This window comes from Scylla paramamosain, chromosome 30 (assembly GCF_035594125.1).
Source record: "Scylla paramamosain isolate STU-SP2022 chromosome 30, ASM3559412v1, whole genome shotgun sequence".
NCBI classification, from domain to species: domain Eukaryota; kingdom Metazoa; phylum Arthropoda; class Malacostraca; order Decapoda; family Portunidae; genus Scylla; species Scylla paramamosain.
This window is the reverse complement of record NC_087180.1, coordinates 17,176,615-17,193,654: the sequence shown is the minus strand read 5'-3', so window position 1 is coordinate 17,193,654 and position 17,040 is coordinate 17,176,615. Positions and strand designations below refer to the sequence as shown.

The following is a 17,040-nucleotide window of genomic DNA, read 5'->3' as shown; positions in this document are numbered from 1 at the left end:
TATATCTCTTCTTCTACCCCTCTACTTTCTCCTCCTTCGTCTGCATTGTTGGCTCAGAGGTACAGTTCTTGCCGAAGATGTGAGAGATACTGGGTTCGATTCCCGGACAGCCTTTTGGTTCCTTTTGTCGTACTTAACACTGTCTTTTCTTTTCTTTTCTTTTCTTTTTTTTTTGCTTCTTCTTCTTTTCCTTCTTTCTTGCTCTTGTTGTTCTTGTTTTTTTTTGTTCTTGTTCGTATTTTCTTTTTCTCTTTTGTTTCTTTGTTTTTTTCATCCTTTTTTGTTCTTATCTTTCTTCTTCGTCGTCGTCTTCTTTTCTTCTTATTCGTCTTCGTCTTCTTCATCATCAGCTTCTTCTTCTTTCTTTCTTTTCTTTCTGTCTTTATTCCTTTCTTTTTTCTTCATATCTCTTCCTGCTCCTGCTCCTCCTCCTCCTCCTCCTCCTCCTCCTGCCCTCTCCCCAACACCCGGAACCCCCCGTGACGCCCGCCATACACCAGCAGCCTTTAGAAGACTCCGCCTTGCCCATTCACATCGCCAGCGCTAAAATCGAGACCGCCGCACCGAATTCCCAATAAAGGATGGAAGGTGGGAGGCGAGAAAGGCGGGGGGAGGGGGGAAGGGCGAAATCATGGCGTGGCGGAGGGAGGGAAAGAGGAAAAGAAGGGAGGGAAAGAGGGAGGGAGAGGGAAGGAGAGGGGCCAGGTATCTTCAAGTTGCCGATGCTTCCTCCTTCTCTTCTTCTTCCTCCTCCTCCTCCTGTCATGAGTTATGTCATGGGTAGTGATAATGTTAATAGGCGTAGTAGTAATAGTGATGATGGCAATGACAGTGGTGGTGGTGGTGGTGGTGGTAGTAGTAGTAGTAGTAGTAGTAGTAGTAGTACCAGAAGTACGTTTCACTAGAACAAAAAGAACAGCAATTACAGCGACATATCTACTACTACTACTACTACTACTTTTACTACTACTACTACTACTACTACTACTACTACTACTACTACTACTACTACTACTACTACTTCTACTTCTACCTCTACTACTACTACTACTACTACTATTACTACCACCACCACCACCACGACCACCATCACAACACAACACAACACAACACAACACAACACACACACACACACACACACACACACACACACACACACACACACACACACGCACAACATTAACAAACCATTCACAACAAACATCAAAAGATCAATATTTTTCTACTATTGTCTTTACATTTCACCCTCAGGTTCGTGGCAACGGGAGGAGGCGGGCACGGCTTCGTCAGGTAGGCAAGAGGACGCCGCTGCCTGCCGGGGGAGTGACCACCATCACCACCACCGCCTCTATTGTCTATTGTGGGGGTGGATAGGAAAATATTATCACTGGGTGAGGAGCTTTGTGAGGGAAAGAATGGGGGAGGTAGGGTGAGGGGTTAGTATTCTCCTCCTCCTCCTCCTCCTCCTCCTCCTCCTCCTACTCCTCCTCCTCAAGCCCACAAGCAAGAGATCAGAAGGTACCGAGACTCACCTGTGTGTGTGTGTGTGTGTGTGTGTGTGTGTGTGTGTGTAGAGAGAGAGAGAGAGAGAGAGAGACAGAGAGAGAGAGACAGAGAGAGAGAGAGAGAGAGAGAGAGAGAGAGAGAGAGAGAGAGAGAGAGAGAGAGAGAGAGAGGGGGGTGGGGGGTGACTAAAAGGCGTCTCAAGGTGTCTTTGTCGGGGCCGCAAAAGAGGAGTTGAGAAGGGTGAGGCAGGCGCTCCGATAGATGGATGGATGGATGGAGGGAGGGAGAGAGAGAAAGGAGGGAAGGAAGGAAGGGAGGGAAGGTCTTTACGGTCTTTCGGGGTCATTTTGGTCTGTCATTCAGTCTCGCCGCCTCGCCAGGTGCTGCAGTGAGGCTTGTTTAGGAAGCACACGCACGCTCTTAATGAATTGTAAGAGTGTTTTGGTAGGCTTTCTGGGGACACGCGACGCCCACCTGCCCGCTCCGATACTCGACGCCCGCACGCCCGTCCGCCCTCAGCCTGTGTGGGTCTCCTGGTCTCTTGTCTTCGCTTATTGATGAAGTTGTTGCTGATTTGTTTATCTTCTTATACGTGTTTTTTTCTTGTTTTTGTTCTTGTTGTTCTTTTTTGTTCTTGTTATTGTTTTTTTTTCTTCTTCTTCTTCTTCCTGTCCTCGCATTCATATTTTCCTCACCTCTGATCACCCCTTGGCACATTCCGCTGCCATTTCTCCATTACTCATCACTGACATCACAATTTACTTCCTCATTTAACGCCTTTTACTTCCACATCCCTTTGCCTTCATCAATCTGGAACAACACATCAACCACATTTCCGGATCTGGGCCTCCTTCAGCCTCCCACTCCTCCCAGCACACACACACACACACACACACACACACACACACACACACACACGCACACACATTTCACAATTTTACATCATCTCACTTCCTGGTCCACCTTTTCATTCCATTCCAGGCAGTTTAATTATTCTAAACCCTTCAGATTTTAACCTCAATTTCCCAGTCCATTCTATTACTCCTTCCAACACAGTCTCTTAATCAGAACCGAATTTATCATAGACTCACTTCCTGGTTCAGCTTTTCTTTCCATTTCAGGCAGTCCCGTCTTCCAGTTCCAAACGCTTTCAAATTTTTACCTTCATCAACCTAACATTTCACTCAGTCACTCCTTCCAACACACAGAACCTCAGAAAGCACCGATTTCCTTACAGACACACTTCCTGATCTACGTTTTCATCCCATTCCATCTTACAGCCCCAAAAAATTTCCTTCACATTTTCACCTCAACCTTACATTTCGTCCTATCACTCCTTCCAGCACAGAGGACCTCAAACAGCACCGAACTTCTCATAAACCTACTTCCTGACCCACCTTTCCCTCCCATTCCTGGCAGTCCCATTACACCGTCTTCCCGTTCCTAAACCTCCCTGTTCAGAACCATTCCTTGGAACCAGCGGGAATCGAGCGCGTTTCCTTTACCTGCTTCCTGTGTCGGCGCGTCCAAAGGGTGTTACCGGGGTGAGGTGCGCCAGGTGGCAGGTTGGTCCAGGTAGCTCTTGGAAAAAGGTCACCTGTGCCGGTATTCATCTTGGCCACAATAATCCAGGTGCTGAGGAGGGAAGGAAGGTGGAAGGGGAAGAAAGAGAGGGAGGGAAGGAGGGGGTGAGAAAAGGAGGGAAAGAAGGTTGGGGGGTGAAAGGTGAGGAAGGTTTAGGAAAGGGAGGAAGGAGGGGGAGTGCAGGAGGAAGAAAGAGATGGAGGAAAAGGCTAAGATTAAGATGGAACGGAGGGAAGGAACCGAACGGAGAATATGAAACAGGAATGTGGAGGAGATAAAAGTTTGCGGAAGGAAAACATGGAGGAAGGAAGGGAGGGAAAAGAAAATACCTGGGAAAAAGGAGGCAGTTGCAAGGGGAATTAAATAAAAGATTCGTAAAGAAAATATGAAGATAGAAGGAAAGGGAAGTGGAAACTGGGGAATGGGAAGAAGGAAAGAAGAGGAATGTGTAGGTGACGGAAATAGAAGGAAAGGGTGAGAGATATATAAGAATTGAACAAACAAATAAATAAACGTTGATATAAACAAGAAAACTATACAAATAAGAGAAATAACTAACAAATCACTAAGAATCAATGAACAAAAAAGTATAATATTGCTTCACTTATTGTTATTATTCCATCAGTTATAAGAAATGAACCAAGTGTATTTAAGTGTGTGTGTGTGTGTGTGTGTGTGTGTGTGTGTGTGAGGGGTCAAACTTCAAAGATTCGCGTCCCTCAGCTACCTCTGCGCACTGCCTGCCCCCTCACCCTCTGTTCCCCTCACTTCCCCTCCTTCCTTAACCTTCATCTCACTCTTTCTTTCCTTCTTCTACACTCCTTTCTTCTTTTTCTTCTCATTTATACATTCATACTCACCTACCCTTAGTTACATCGACACCAGCCCCGCCCCCCTTCTCCATTCTTTTCTCTCTCTCTATTCACATCTTCGGTCTTCTTCTCTCTTACAGTGACACAAATTCATATACTCTTCATTTAACTCCCTTTATTAATTTCTACTCATTTTCCTTCCTCTTGTAATCCATCTTTTATATAATATTAACAACTATCAATCCGTTTCCTTCATTCCTTTCCCTCACAATATCTAACTTAACCTTCCTTCCCTCCAATTTAACTTAACCTACCCTACAATATCCATCTTATATACCCCAGTCCTCTCTCTTTCTTATCCCCAGTCCTCTCTCTTTCTCTAGAGTCTATGAACGATTCCACCACCTTTATGTCACCGTGGCTTCAAATTCCCTTTACAATTGGCAAGAAAACCATGAGGGTAGTGTGCGGTTCGCCTCTGCGTGATTGGACATGACTATGGGGAACGTGAGGAACTGAACAGACAAGGGGAGATACAGGAGGGAGGGAGAATGGTAGGGAGGGTGGAGAGAGAGAGAGAGAGAGAGAGAGAGAGAGAGAGAGAGAGAGAGAGAGAGAGAGAGACGTGGTGGGTACTGTATTTTGTCGAGGCGTGAAGGTAGGCAAGCTTCAATGGTTCCTTGCGTTTCGAAAGGGGTGTTTTATGTTCGTTCGTCTGTCTGTTTTGTCTGTGTGTGTGACTGTTTGTTTGTTTGTCGCTCTCTCTCTCTCTCTCTCTCTCTCTCTCTCTCTCTCTCTCTCTCTCTCTCTCTCTCTCTCTCTCTCTCTCTCTCTCTCTCTCTCTCTCTCTCTCTCTCTCACGGAACATTTTTTTCACCCTCTTATTCTTATTTACCATTATTACTACTATTATCATTTTCCTTATTTTCCTTTATATTTTCTCTTCTTTTCATCATCATCATAACCATTTATGTTTTCTTCTTCCTCCATCCTCCTCCTCCTCCACCTCCTGCTGCATCCACCTACATCCACTTCCACCTCCCTCCCTCGCTCTGCACCGCCCCGCCACGTCCCTTTCAGTGCCCACCAACCCCATAGAATACTCAAATAAAGGGAAGGGGAGGGAGGGAGAGAGGGAGGGGAGCAGAGGCCTCCTTCCCACAATCCCTGGTCACCGCTCTATCGAATGGCCGAGTCTTGAGTGCGTGTCAGGAATGTCTTGGAGGAGGAGGAGGAGGAGGAGGAGGAAGAGGAGGAGGAAGAGGAGGTATGATATCGTAGAACTCGTGAAAAAGTGGGAATATATACAGAAAATTGCTTTAGAGAGAGAGAGAGAGAGAGAGAGAGAGAGAGAGAGAGAGAGAGAGAGAGAGAGAGAGAGAGAGAGCCACAATAACAAGGAGTCTTCGGTGTGTCCCTAGTAAACACAAGCTGGACAGGTCGCACAGGTAAGCCCACCACTCTATTAATTAAGCAAACACCTGCCGGCCCCTCACACCTCGTCCCTCCGTGTTTTAAAAGTGCACCGCTACACTGAATCAACATTTACCTTACTTATTTTTTTAGTGACCGGATCCACTAAGACCAAAACTGCCTCATAAACCACACGATTTTCACCTTTACGTCTCCCCCTGTCCATAGCACTTTCTTCCCCCAGAGAGCAGATTAGCACCTGAGTTACCTGTAAATTACGGGAAAAAACAATGAAGGCATTAGTGGCGTACCGTAAGAGTGAGGACCTAATTGCGTTTCCTAGTAATTTCATCTCTATTTGCGTGTCCGGTTTAGCACTTTATTGTTCCAAGGGAGAGGTTTACACAAGGTGACACGCAGTACACAGTCACCTCAGCTCACCTGCTCTCACCTGTCCGGGAATCCAATCAGTGGAGGAAACAGGGAGGGAAAACACTGAGCCGTAGATGTAGAAGCAAACAGAAGGAAAATTGCGGGAGAGATGTTGACCTAAGTAGAGAGAGAGAGAGAGAGAGAGAGAGAGAGAGAGAGAGAGAGAGAGAGGGGGGGGGGGGAGTGAAGGGAGAGTGTGTGGTGCCGTAAAAATAACAAATAATGATGATAATCTAAAAAAATGGGGAGAGAGAGAGAGAGAGAGAGAGAGAGAGAGAGAGAGAGAGAGAGAGAGAGAGAGAGAGAGAGAGAGAGAGAGAGAGGAGGGGGGGCTGGGGCGGTGGAGGAGAGAGTGTATTTTAGAGGACAGATTGACAGACAGACGGACAAATAGAAATGTAAACATACAAAATACATAAGAAAAATATTACTGACTCAGACGTACAGGAAGGCAGATACAGACATACAAACAGACAGACAGACAAACACAACCCCACAAACAAACAAAGACAAACAGACATAGTGAGACCGATGAAGTAATCTCTCTCTCTCTCTCTCTCTCTCTCTCTCTCTCTCTCTCTCTCTCTCTCTCTCTCTCTCTCTCTCTCTCTCTCTCTCTCTCTCTCTCTCTCTCTCTCTCTCTCTCTCTCTCTCTCTCTCTCTCTCTCTCTCTCTCTCTCTCTCTCAAGACGAAGACCAGGGATGACAATCATTGGAAGACACGAAAGACTCACTCAGACAGCAAACCACAACTTGTCCATCCTAACGAGGCTCCCACCCTGCCCCGCTCACCCCTTTGCTCCCTGGGTGGCCGCCTCGCTCCCACCCACCCCTTCACCCCTCTACGAGCCCCTATGCCACCCGTGTTACAGGAGCCCCAGCATCAGATCACCCTAGAGAATGCCACAGGGAGGTAGGGTGTTGCTAGAGGGACGGAGACTCACCCTAGGGAAGCAGTGTTGTGTTTAGGTCACTCTAGCGAGGCCCTGGGCAAGTAATTTCGGCATACCTTTGTGAGTTTAGTAAAGCTTTCCAAAAACACCCAATATGACCTGAGAACCTGTGACCCTTGGCTCTGTGCAGGCTATAGAGGTCACTTTTCCATATGGTACTTCCTAAGGTCACCTCTAAGCCCCCTGAGATCTTTCATAGGAGTCAGATTCCGATAGAGGGTCAGGAAGGAAGCGCCCTTATGAGCTGGGGCGTCGCAAGGGTCACTGTGGCCTGTGTCTTGAGAAGCTGCTTAGAATGATTGGTCACGGCTCATTAGGCTCAACTCAGGTCATCACGAGAGGGTGGGATGTCTTATTTGGACACCTTAGATTAGCTCCTCCAGGTACCTCACGACGCAGACCAGGAGGAGGAGGAGGAGGAGGAGGAGAAAAGTGAGTTGGGGGAGGCTCAGGTGAAATAGTACCCCCCCGTACCCACATCGCTAGAGGACATACCCACATGTCCACCTGTCAGAGCACCTGTCTCCAAACTCATTAGTACGGGTCTGCTCTTCTGCATCAGGTGGTGGTGGTGGTGGTGGTGGTGGTGGTGGTAGTGGTGTGTTTGTGTTCGTGCGTGAGCTGTGACATACCACACCACTCCTACATTCACATTTTAATACCATGTGGAGTGGTGTTAGGGAGTTTAATAGTGTGGTAGAGTGTGGCAGGGCGTGGTATGGCGTGCGGTGACTTGATATGAGTGGTGTAATGCTGTGGCGGGGTGGTGTGTGGTGTGGTGTGGTGTGGCGGGGCAAGAATTATGATGTAGAGGGGCGGGGCGGTGTGTGGTGTAGTGTGTGTTGTGGTGTGGTGTAGCGGGGCGCGGCGTCTCGTGTTCCTTAGAAGGTGAAAAAATGGATACTTTAGGAAGTGTCTGGTGCGGGCGTGATGTCTCTTTCAGGAAATGTTTGAGGAGAGAGAGAGAGAGAGAGAGAGAGAGAGAGAGAGAGAGAGAGAGAGAGAGAGAGAGAGATTGACATATATGATAATACAAAAAGCTCTTTACAAATAGGGTACATGATTATTTCCTCCCAGAATCGCTGTTCGGTATCATGCAGCAGACATTTCCTTCTCCTCCTCCTTACCTTCCTTATCCAGTATTAAACTCGCAACATACACAACACATGCTCCCCTTAAGTGACTGACGCAGGAAACACACACACACACACACACACACATACACACCTAGACACTCTATCAATATTTCACACCTTCATTTCTAATTACACACCAAACAAAAGCACACCATACCTTCCATTGTTGTTTTCCTTGTAATTATGTTCTGCAGTCAATATTATGCCACTCGAGTGATTTCAAGTGACTGGCACACCTCTGGCACACCTGCTTGGCGCCCTAAACACACCTGGCACCCAGTCACTGTCGGCTGCCACTCCAGTATTGCCCTGAGTGGCGGGGAAGGGACGAGGGAGAGGGGGAGGCCTGGGGAAAATAATAAAAATGATTGTTAATTATATATTCAATGACTTAATGTATTCTTTAGATATTATTCTTCGTATTGTGTGGTTAAATGTGCTGGGGAGTCAGTTTCCTTTGATATTTAATGTGCTGTTGGTAAATAACTCTGCTCGGTGAGAATAACGTAAATAACTCTACTCGGTGAGAATAACACTTACTCGTTAGGAATCATACGTATAAAAAAATAATACCAAGATAAATAAAATAACTAATTAAATCCTGCATTACCCGAGTCTCATGTAATCGAAATTTCACTCTATAAAATCCAGGATCACTAAAATTTACATAAAAAAACAAAAACAAACGTGACTTATTTTCCGGGAACTACTTTCTGCGGAAGGAGGAGGAGGAGATAGATGGCGCGTCACGGCCCAGGGCACTGCAGGAGGCCGGACAGAGCGCAGCAGGTGTTCAGCCTACTGCGTGCATTTATCGCCTTGAATCGGGCAGTTTTAGCGTCTCCGTCAGTTTTCATTACCTGAGTGTGTTGGTGCAGTGCCTTGGTGACTATTTGGCAGCGTTATTTTGTTTGTGTGATACCGCAAATAGGACGAGGAGAAGAATGGACCTGGGTCGTCACCGTGAGGGCCAGGTGAGAATACATATTTAGTCATCCATGTTGTCCTATCTCTTTATATATATCAGTGTTGTGCTTTTATGCTTTGTTAGTATTACTTGTTGTAGTTGTAAGAGTAAAAAGTGCAGGAGTGTATTAATTAAGACAGTTTAAGCTAAGGTAGTTTAACATAATTGCTTGTTTGAAAATCCGTTATAGTGATCCATTTAGTTGTCTCCACCACCACCACCACCACCACCACCTCTATTACTGCCATATATACAACGAACATATACGACAAACAGAGCATAACTAGCCTTGCCGTGACGGAGGTGAGTACCGGTGGGTGTAAAGGACAACTTAATGAGAGGGGGGAGAGGTGGTAGGGGGGAAAGCGCCGTGTGTCGGTATACAGTCACAGGAAACAAGTGGAAATGATGGCTTTAACTCAGGGGAAAGAATATGGATTGTGTGGGCGGGTGGGTGGGGTTCTGGTGAGCGGGAAGGGGCCGAGGTGGGGTACTCTAGGGTGCAGGTGGGAGTGAAGGGGGGAGGGAGTGAAATTTTTGCAGCTGAATGTATGAGTGGGGGACCTGTGTGTGTGTATGTGTGTGTGTGTGTTTTTGCTGTACTTTTTTCCTCCGTACTAATAAAGATACAGGAATGGGCGGGGCAGTGTGTCGCGTGCCATACTTTTTAGCCCTGCAATATTGACTGGGCGGTGACTGGCGGACTGCTGGTTAGGCGCGCTTGGAGGATAACAAGGGAACAGTCGCAACCAACCAGTAGTTAGTAGTTAAACCCTTCACTCATAGCTGTCTGAACTACTTAATTTGCTTTCTCACTAATTCTGCTGCCTTGTACGATCATTACACTGGAGAGAGAGAGAGAGAGAGAGAGAGAGAGAGAGAGAGAGAGAGAGAGGTTCGACTGTCCTTCCGCCATGTCACCTCCATTCTCTCTCTCTCTCTCGTTCGCTCGCTCACCTGTCACCCCCCTCCCCCCGCTGTCACGGTGAGCACCCTCGTACCCTGGCTGCGGTAACGAGACAATGGCAGCAATTAAACTCACTGACTGTTGTCTTCACCTGCAACTAATAACAACAACAACCACAATACAATGGCAACTCAGGGGGAAATGAAGGTAATTCGAGTTTCTTCCATTATATTGCTTTCATTTACTTTGGCTGTATTCTCTCTCTCTCTCTCTCTCTCTCTCTCTCTCTCTCTCTCTCTCTCTCTCTCTCTCTCTCTCTCTCTCTCTCTCTCTCTCTCTCTCTCTCTCTCTCTCTCTCTCTCTCTCCAGGTAGGGGGCCTCGTTAATCTTCTACAGGTGAACTATTTGTAATTACAGATTTATCCTTTAGTTGCCAACACGTGGCTTATTTAAATATTGATGCTTGAATTTAAATAGTGCAGTAATTGTAATGAAATATGTTGATGGTGGTAGTGAAGGGTAACGTATGGACTGTAAAGGTGACAGGTGAGGTGGTGGTGGCGGCGGTGGCCAGTAGCGATTCGCCATCCCGTGACGTATGCAGGTGAACGTTGGGCAGGTAAAGTTTAATTGCGATACGAATCACCTGCTCCGACCCGACCCACACCTGTCCAGATAATTAGGGCCGCTCCAGCCACCCCCACTGTGATCCCCTCCACCCATGTCCACCCACGCCTCGCCCCTCCCGCCCTTCCTCCATCACCTATACTGCTCCCACGCCACCACCACTACTACTACTACTATTACTTCTACTTTCTATTACTTCTACTACTACTACTACTACTACTACTACTACTACTACTACTACTACTACTACTACTACTACTACTACTATTACTACTACTACTACTACTACTACTACTGATGCTGCTACTACCACCACCACCACTACTACCACTACTACTATTCACACACACACACACACACATTTCACACGATAAAACACACAAAACCTCACTTTACAATTTCAAAACGATGAATAATTTTGTGAAGTAAAATGAAGCGAACGAAGGTCACGCGAGGGGAAGCAAGGCAGACAGAGGCGAGGACGAGGGGAAGCAGATGGCCCCCTGACCAGCTGTTGAGGGGGAAGGAAGAGGAAGGAGAGGAAGGACGGAAAGCAGGGTGGGAGGAGTTAGGGCTCGGAGGAAGGAAAGGGTGGATGATGGAAAACGAAGGAGGAAGGAAGGAAGAAAAGAAGGGAGAGAAAGCAGAAGGTTCAGGAGCAAGAAAGGAAAGAGTGGGTATAGAAAGTGAACGAAGGAAAGAGAAGAATGGGAGATGGGAAGTGAAGGAAGGAGGAAGGAAAGAAAAGGAAGGGAAAGAAAGAAAAAGATTTAGAAACAAGTAAGGAAAGAGTGGATAGGATAATAAGAAACAAAGGAAGGAGGGAGAAAAGCAAAGTAAGGGAGAGAAAACAGGAACAAGAGAGGAAGTGAAATATAGGAAAGTGAAGGAAGCGAAAAAAAACATGAAATAAGAGAAGTGAAACGCATGAATGAATGATAAACTTAGATTAAAGGAAAAAATAAATCTTTCTTGAAAAAAAATTAGTAAATGAAAGGGAAATTGCGTTGAGAGGTGAGAGGGAAAGAAATGGAGGTATCTTGGTGATGAGGGGAGACAACATGAGGAGGGGAGAAGAGGGAGAGGAAAAGGAAGACGAGAAGTGAGAGAAGAGGGAGAGAGAGAGAGGGGAAAGAGGGGAAGGAAGACAATTAGTCATAGTAGAGCGAACCGTAGTAATGTGATCTGTGGCACGGGTTGGGGAGAGGAAAAGAGGGGAGTGGAGAGTGGAGAAGGAAAGATTTAGGACAAAGTTACCAAATTTTAGTTGATTAAATGTAAATGTGATAAAAATGTACACTCGTCTGATCAAATTATATTCACACACACACCCACCCACACACACACACACACACACACACACACACACACACACCGTGATTCATGGATAAGTTGATTACTGACACCTGCCTTAACTGTAACCCGTAATTGATCATCTTTAGGTGAGAGAGAGAGAGAGAGAGAGAGAGAGAGAGTGTGTGGGGTTATAGTTTATTAAAGTTTTCAGTATTTATTTGTATTTACAGGTTACACATAAATCGTGTTGCTGTCACAGTCAACCCTTTCACCTTCACTCCAGCCACCACCATTGATCATCCCCCAAGTGCTCGTTTCACTCTCCTTTACATTACACTTGTCACATGATCCTGTTTGTATAAACTCTAACTTTCTTTCACCTTCTAACATATTCCACTTACATTTCCACGTCTCCATTTCATTACAAACTACAAACCCACACTAACTGTACTGCATATCTTGAAAACATTACCTGATTTTATGACTTTTCTCGTCAGTACATCATTTGTAACTTAATATACTCTCCTTCGTATACATTTCATTACAAATTGCAGACTAACACACAAACTCTACTTTATCTCTCACTTTATTCTTCAACTCATCCGTACTATAACCTTATTACGTAATATTAACGTTACTGCATCTCTTACAACTTCATTCTTCTACCCATCCACACTATAACCTTCTACGTCATATATCCGAGTTATTTTACCACATCTCCATTTCATAACGAACCACAAAGTCACAATAATATGACTGCATCTCTTAAAAACACTGCCTGATTTAATAACTTTACACAACATGCCCTTTCTTAACCTTCCAATGCATTCAAATTACTCTTAGCCACGTACCTATTTCACAACCATATATATCCTAGTTACCTTTTCTCTTACTTTATCACGAACCACAGTCACACTAGGCTAGGTTAAGTTAGGTTAGGTTAGGATTCAAATTACCCTAAGCCACGTACCCATTTCACAACCTTATATATCCCAGTTACCTTTCCTCTTAACTTTATCACGAACCACAGTCACACTAGGTTAGGTTAAGTTAGGTTAGATTAGGTTAACATCCCTCGAGACATCCCCAGCACCTCACTTACCGTCCAGGCGCCAGTCGCTAAGTACAGACCAGTGATGCTACAATTACCTGAAACACGCCTTGAGCCTCCAGAGACCTCCCTTAATTACGCCCCTTAGCCCACCTGTATTACTTCAAGGCTTCACCTCCGATCCGCCATAAATACAGCCTTGTCGGGAGAGTATAAATCCAGTCGCCTTTTCCCTCCTCCTGATCCTCCTGGGGACCTCTCAAATCCTAGTGTGACAAAGAAGGATCACTCACCCATCTTTCCTGCAACAAAAGGATTCGCGAACCTATTGTTTTCCTCACCTGCGCTTTGGTTTTCGAGGTGTTTCCCTTCTTCTCCTCTGGCCACCTAAATCTCCTTCCTTCAGGTCAGAGGTCAGGAGGTCAAGCACAACAAAGGCAGGTGGAAAGGTGTGTAGTGTTGATGGATAATTAATTACAGGAATTTTTAGTACGTGGGATTTATAATACTGTAGGATTTTAGTGTTGCTTATGGTTTCTCTCTCTCTCTCTCTCTCTCTCTCTCTCTCTCTCTCTCTCTCTCTCTCTCTCTCTCTCTCTCTCTCTCTCTCTCTCTCTCTCTCTCTCTCTCTCTCTCTCTCTCTCTCTCTCTCTCTCTCTCTCTCTCTCTCTCTCTCTCTCTCTCTCTCTCTCTCTCCTCCCTCTCCCTCCCTCTCTCCCTCTCCCTACCTCCTATGTCGTTGAGGACTTAGAGGGGTGGGCGCGAGCTGACCACCGGACGCACAGGTCAACATCGGGCAGGTCACTTCAAGGGGAGAGGGGCAGGGAAAGTAAAGAAGACAAGGTACACTGAACACGGTAAACTTAAACTATTAAACTAAATATTGAACTTTTCACAGCATGTTTTGGTAAAGAAGGTTCGGAAATATTAGGAAATTGTTCATTTTAACGTTAAGGGAGAGGAAAAATATAAACGACTCGAAACGGATAGTTATTTTTTTTTCATGAGCTGTGCAAGTTTTAGAGATGAAAGTGAAGTCAAAGAAATGAATACCTTGCAAGAGAGAGAGAGAGAGAGAGAGAGAGAGAGAGAGAGAGAGAGAGAGAGAGAGAGAGAGAGAGAGAGAGAGAGAGAGAGACTAGAGTGCCACAGGATGAGAATAAGTGCCAGAGACGATTTACAATGCCACAGGTTTCATAGGGTCAGAGGTGCCAGGGAGTGTGACGGGGTACCAGGAGGTGCCAGGACGCGTCATAGGTCACGCCCCCCTGAGTGCCATCCTCAAGGCCGTGGTGACGTTAGTGGCACTTTAGTACGGGCAGGGTCAGGAGTGCCAGGGGTGGAGTTTAGAGAAAGGGTCCCAGGAATCTTGACAGTTTGAGGAGGTGGAAAAAGGGGAGGAGGAATGAAAGGGAACACAAAGAAAGAACAAGTAGCTAAAGATCTGTGTGTCCCTTCAAGGTTGTTTGGGATCAGGTAAACTAGTTAATTAAAAGATGTAAGATAGCGAAGGAGGAGGAGGAGGAGGAGCGAAAAAGGGAGTGTATATTGTATGTGCTGAGAGAGAGAGAGAGAGAGAGAGAGAGAGAGAGAGAGAGAGAGAGAGAGAGAGAGAGAGAGAGAGAGAGAGAGAGAGAGAGAGAATAGACAAACGTTTTACAGCAGCAGTAGTATCAATAACAACAGTACCAGCAGCAGTAGAAATAGTATCAATAGCAATGTTGGCAATACTAATAGTAACGTGACACTAACAAAACACTTAGTAATAGTAATAATAGTAATAATAGTGGATAGCATTAGCACACAGGCAGTCCCAGGTGGAGGGTGCGCGGGAACAGACGAGCTCAGTGCCTGGGTGGGGTCAAGGGAGGTGAGGCGTGGCGGCAGTGACCAGTGACCAGTGGTGCGGGTCACTTGGAGGGCCAGGGAGGGTCAGGTCACCTCCATCCGTGACCCCTGACACTTGATCCCGACACGGCTACCTGACCTTCTGTCACAGCTCTTACGTTGACCTCGCGAGGGAAGGGGAGGGGAGGGAGGGGAGGGGAGGGAGGGATTAGAGCAATGGTGTAGATGGATGAATATACAACTTTGTGTGTATAGGTTAGGTTGGGTTAGGTTAGATGGGTACACTGACGTCTCTATATATTTAAGGAGGACTATGTAAATGAAGGAATGATTGAAAATATTATTAGTTGTGATGTGAGTGCTTTTGATCAATCTGCTGAAAGAATATATTACTTTTTTTATAAGTAAACGAGAAGTGAAATTTTATTATAGTAAATACTAATTATATATTTACTCGTATACCTACCAGAGAGAGAGAGAGAGGGTGGGGTGGAGTTGTACATACAGACGGACAGACAAACCGTTAGCTCAACACATGGTCTCAATATGACCCAGTGTTCCCTCTACAGACACTTCCGGCAGGTGAGGTCAGGTCACTTCACACAGGATCACTCACAACGGGAAGACTCTCTCTCTCTCTCTCTCTCTCTCTCTCTCTCTCTCTCTCTCTCTCTCTCTCTCTCTCTCTCTCTCTCTCTCTCTCTGTGCTCCCTATTCACACCTTTCCCCGCAACACTTTTACCTGCTTCTTCGTCACGTCACGCTCTCACCTGTCCTATCTCTGAAGTGTCACCTGTTGATAATGAAGCTCACACCTACTCTTCCCTTCCTCTCCCCTTCCTTTCCCCTTCCTCTCACCTTCACCATCACTCACCCAACCTACTTGTCTCCCTGTTGTCAGCTTCCCCCTCATGCCTCTCAATCATTCCTCTCCCTCCTCCTCTCTCCCTCCTCCTCTTCCCTCCTCTGTTAGTAGCATCTGACTCACACTGGAACCTCGTCTCCCTTCACTGTTCCCCTCAGCGCCCCTATCTTAGGTTTCCCCTCTCTTCCCTCTTACGCAACCCTTCGCCTCTTAGTGGGAGTGGCGTGGCTGCGAAGGAGGGAGATAGGGAGAAATGGAGTAGAGAGAGAGAGAGGGAGAAAGTGCAAGGATTAATAAGAGGAAGACAAATTGGAAGATAGATAAGTAAAAAGTGATTGAGGGTTTAAAAGATAGCTGAAAGAGAGAGAGAGAGAGAGAGAGAGAGAGAGAGAGAGAGAGAGAGAGAGAGAGAGAGAGAGAGAGAGAGAGAGAGAGAGAGTGTGTGTGTGTGTGTGTGTGTGTGTGTATGCGTCCGTAACCACAACACGAAAGGGTAACACATCTCTAGCAGGCCTACACAAAACACAGGAGGTAGAGAGGGAAGAGGGAGGAGGAAAAGGGAAGGAGGGAGGGTGGAGAGACTTTTTAGGCCTAGCTGGTGTAATTCTCCAGGTAGGTAAATGGCTTATTTGTCTTACCATGGGCGCGTGTCTCGGAGGTCTGTAATAGAAAATGAAAAGTGACGTGGGTGATCATGGTGGTGGTGGTGGTGATGGTGGTGGTTAGTTCAGTCTACCTCCAGTATCTTTCATCTGAGGCTGCGGAAGGAACACGACACTAAATTAAGATTGATTAGAAAAGTCACGCTGTTATTACTGTATACAGAATGAGATTTTAGACAGATTAGTGTGAAAGTTGATGTTTTTAATGTGAATAAGGTAGATGAAGGAGAGAAGTCATCCTGTTATTACTGCACAAAATGTTGGGCCAAGAAATGCTCATGTAATGTTACTGATTTACGGGGTTTTTAAGAAAGTTGGGTATAAAAAAATCTGATTAAAATAAATGAAAAATCATCTCGTTATCATTTTGCAAGGAACAAAACAGATGTTCATATACTAATACTGATTTGACCAGATTAGATATGAAAATTAAGCCTTTTACTGAAATACAAACTCTTTGGTATTCAGACCTCTATAAAAACCTGGATGAAAACAAAAAGAAGAGAAACAGAAGGATAATTTTGTCTATTTCCTGCCTACATAGATAATGAAGGAACAGTAGTGCAAAAAATATATATATATATATATATGGCAAAAAGTTACTGGTGATGAGAATAAGATTAACATTAAAAGGGTTAATAATGTATATGTTGTTGTGTTATTGATCGTTTTTTTATGCATTATTGCTTTCTCTCTCCCCAGGTGAGGTATCAACTGTCGGAGAGTGAAGGGGTGGCCAGGCAAGGGCGGCCAGGGTGGACAGGTGACAGGTAAGGGACGGTGGCCAGGTAACAGGATAGTGAGGGCAGGTGTGTGACGCGGATGCCTGCCCAACATACACACACACACACAACGTCAGTCGGTGAGTCTCTCAGTCAGTCAGTCTTCCAGTCAGTTATTCCGTCAGTCTCTCAGTCAGTCAGTCAGTTAGTCCTCTCAGTCAGTCTCTTAGAAAATCAAGGCAGAAAACAGTCAAGGAGT

At 45.7% G+C, this 17,040-nt stretch overlaps 1 long non-coding RNA gene across 3 annotated transcripts in view; it reads left to right on the top strand.

Annotated features, from left to right (window-relative positions):
- Positions 1 to 8,586: 8,586 nt before the first annotated feature.
- The window catches only part of LOC135116124 (uncharacterized), a 125,421-nt gene continuing 116,967 nt past the window's right edge, over positions 8,587 to 17,040 (top strand). For all 3 annotated transcript variants that reach the window (XR_010276167.1, XR_010276168.1, XR_010276166.1), the window contains exon 1: positions 8,587 to 8,810. This is a non-coding gene — a long non-coding RNA (uncharacterized LOC135116124). The remainder of the gene's footprint in view (positions 8,811 to 17,040) is intronic.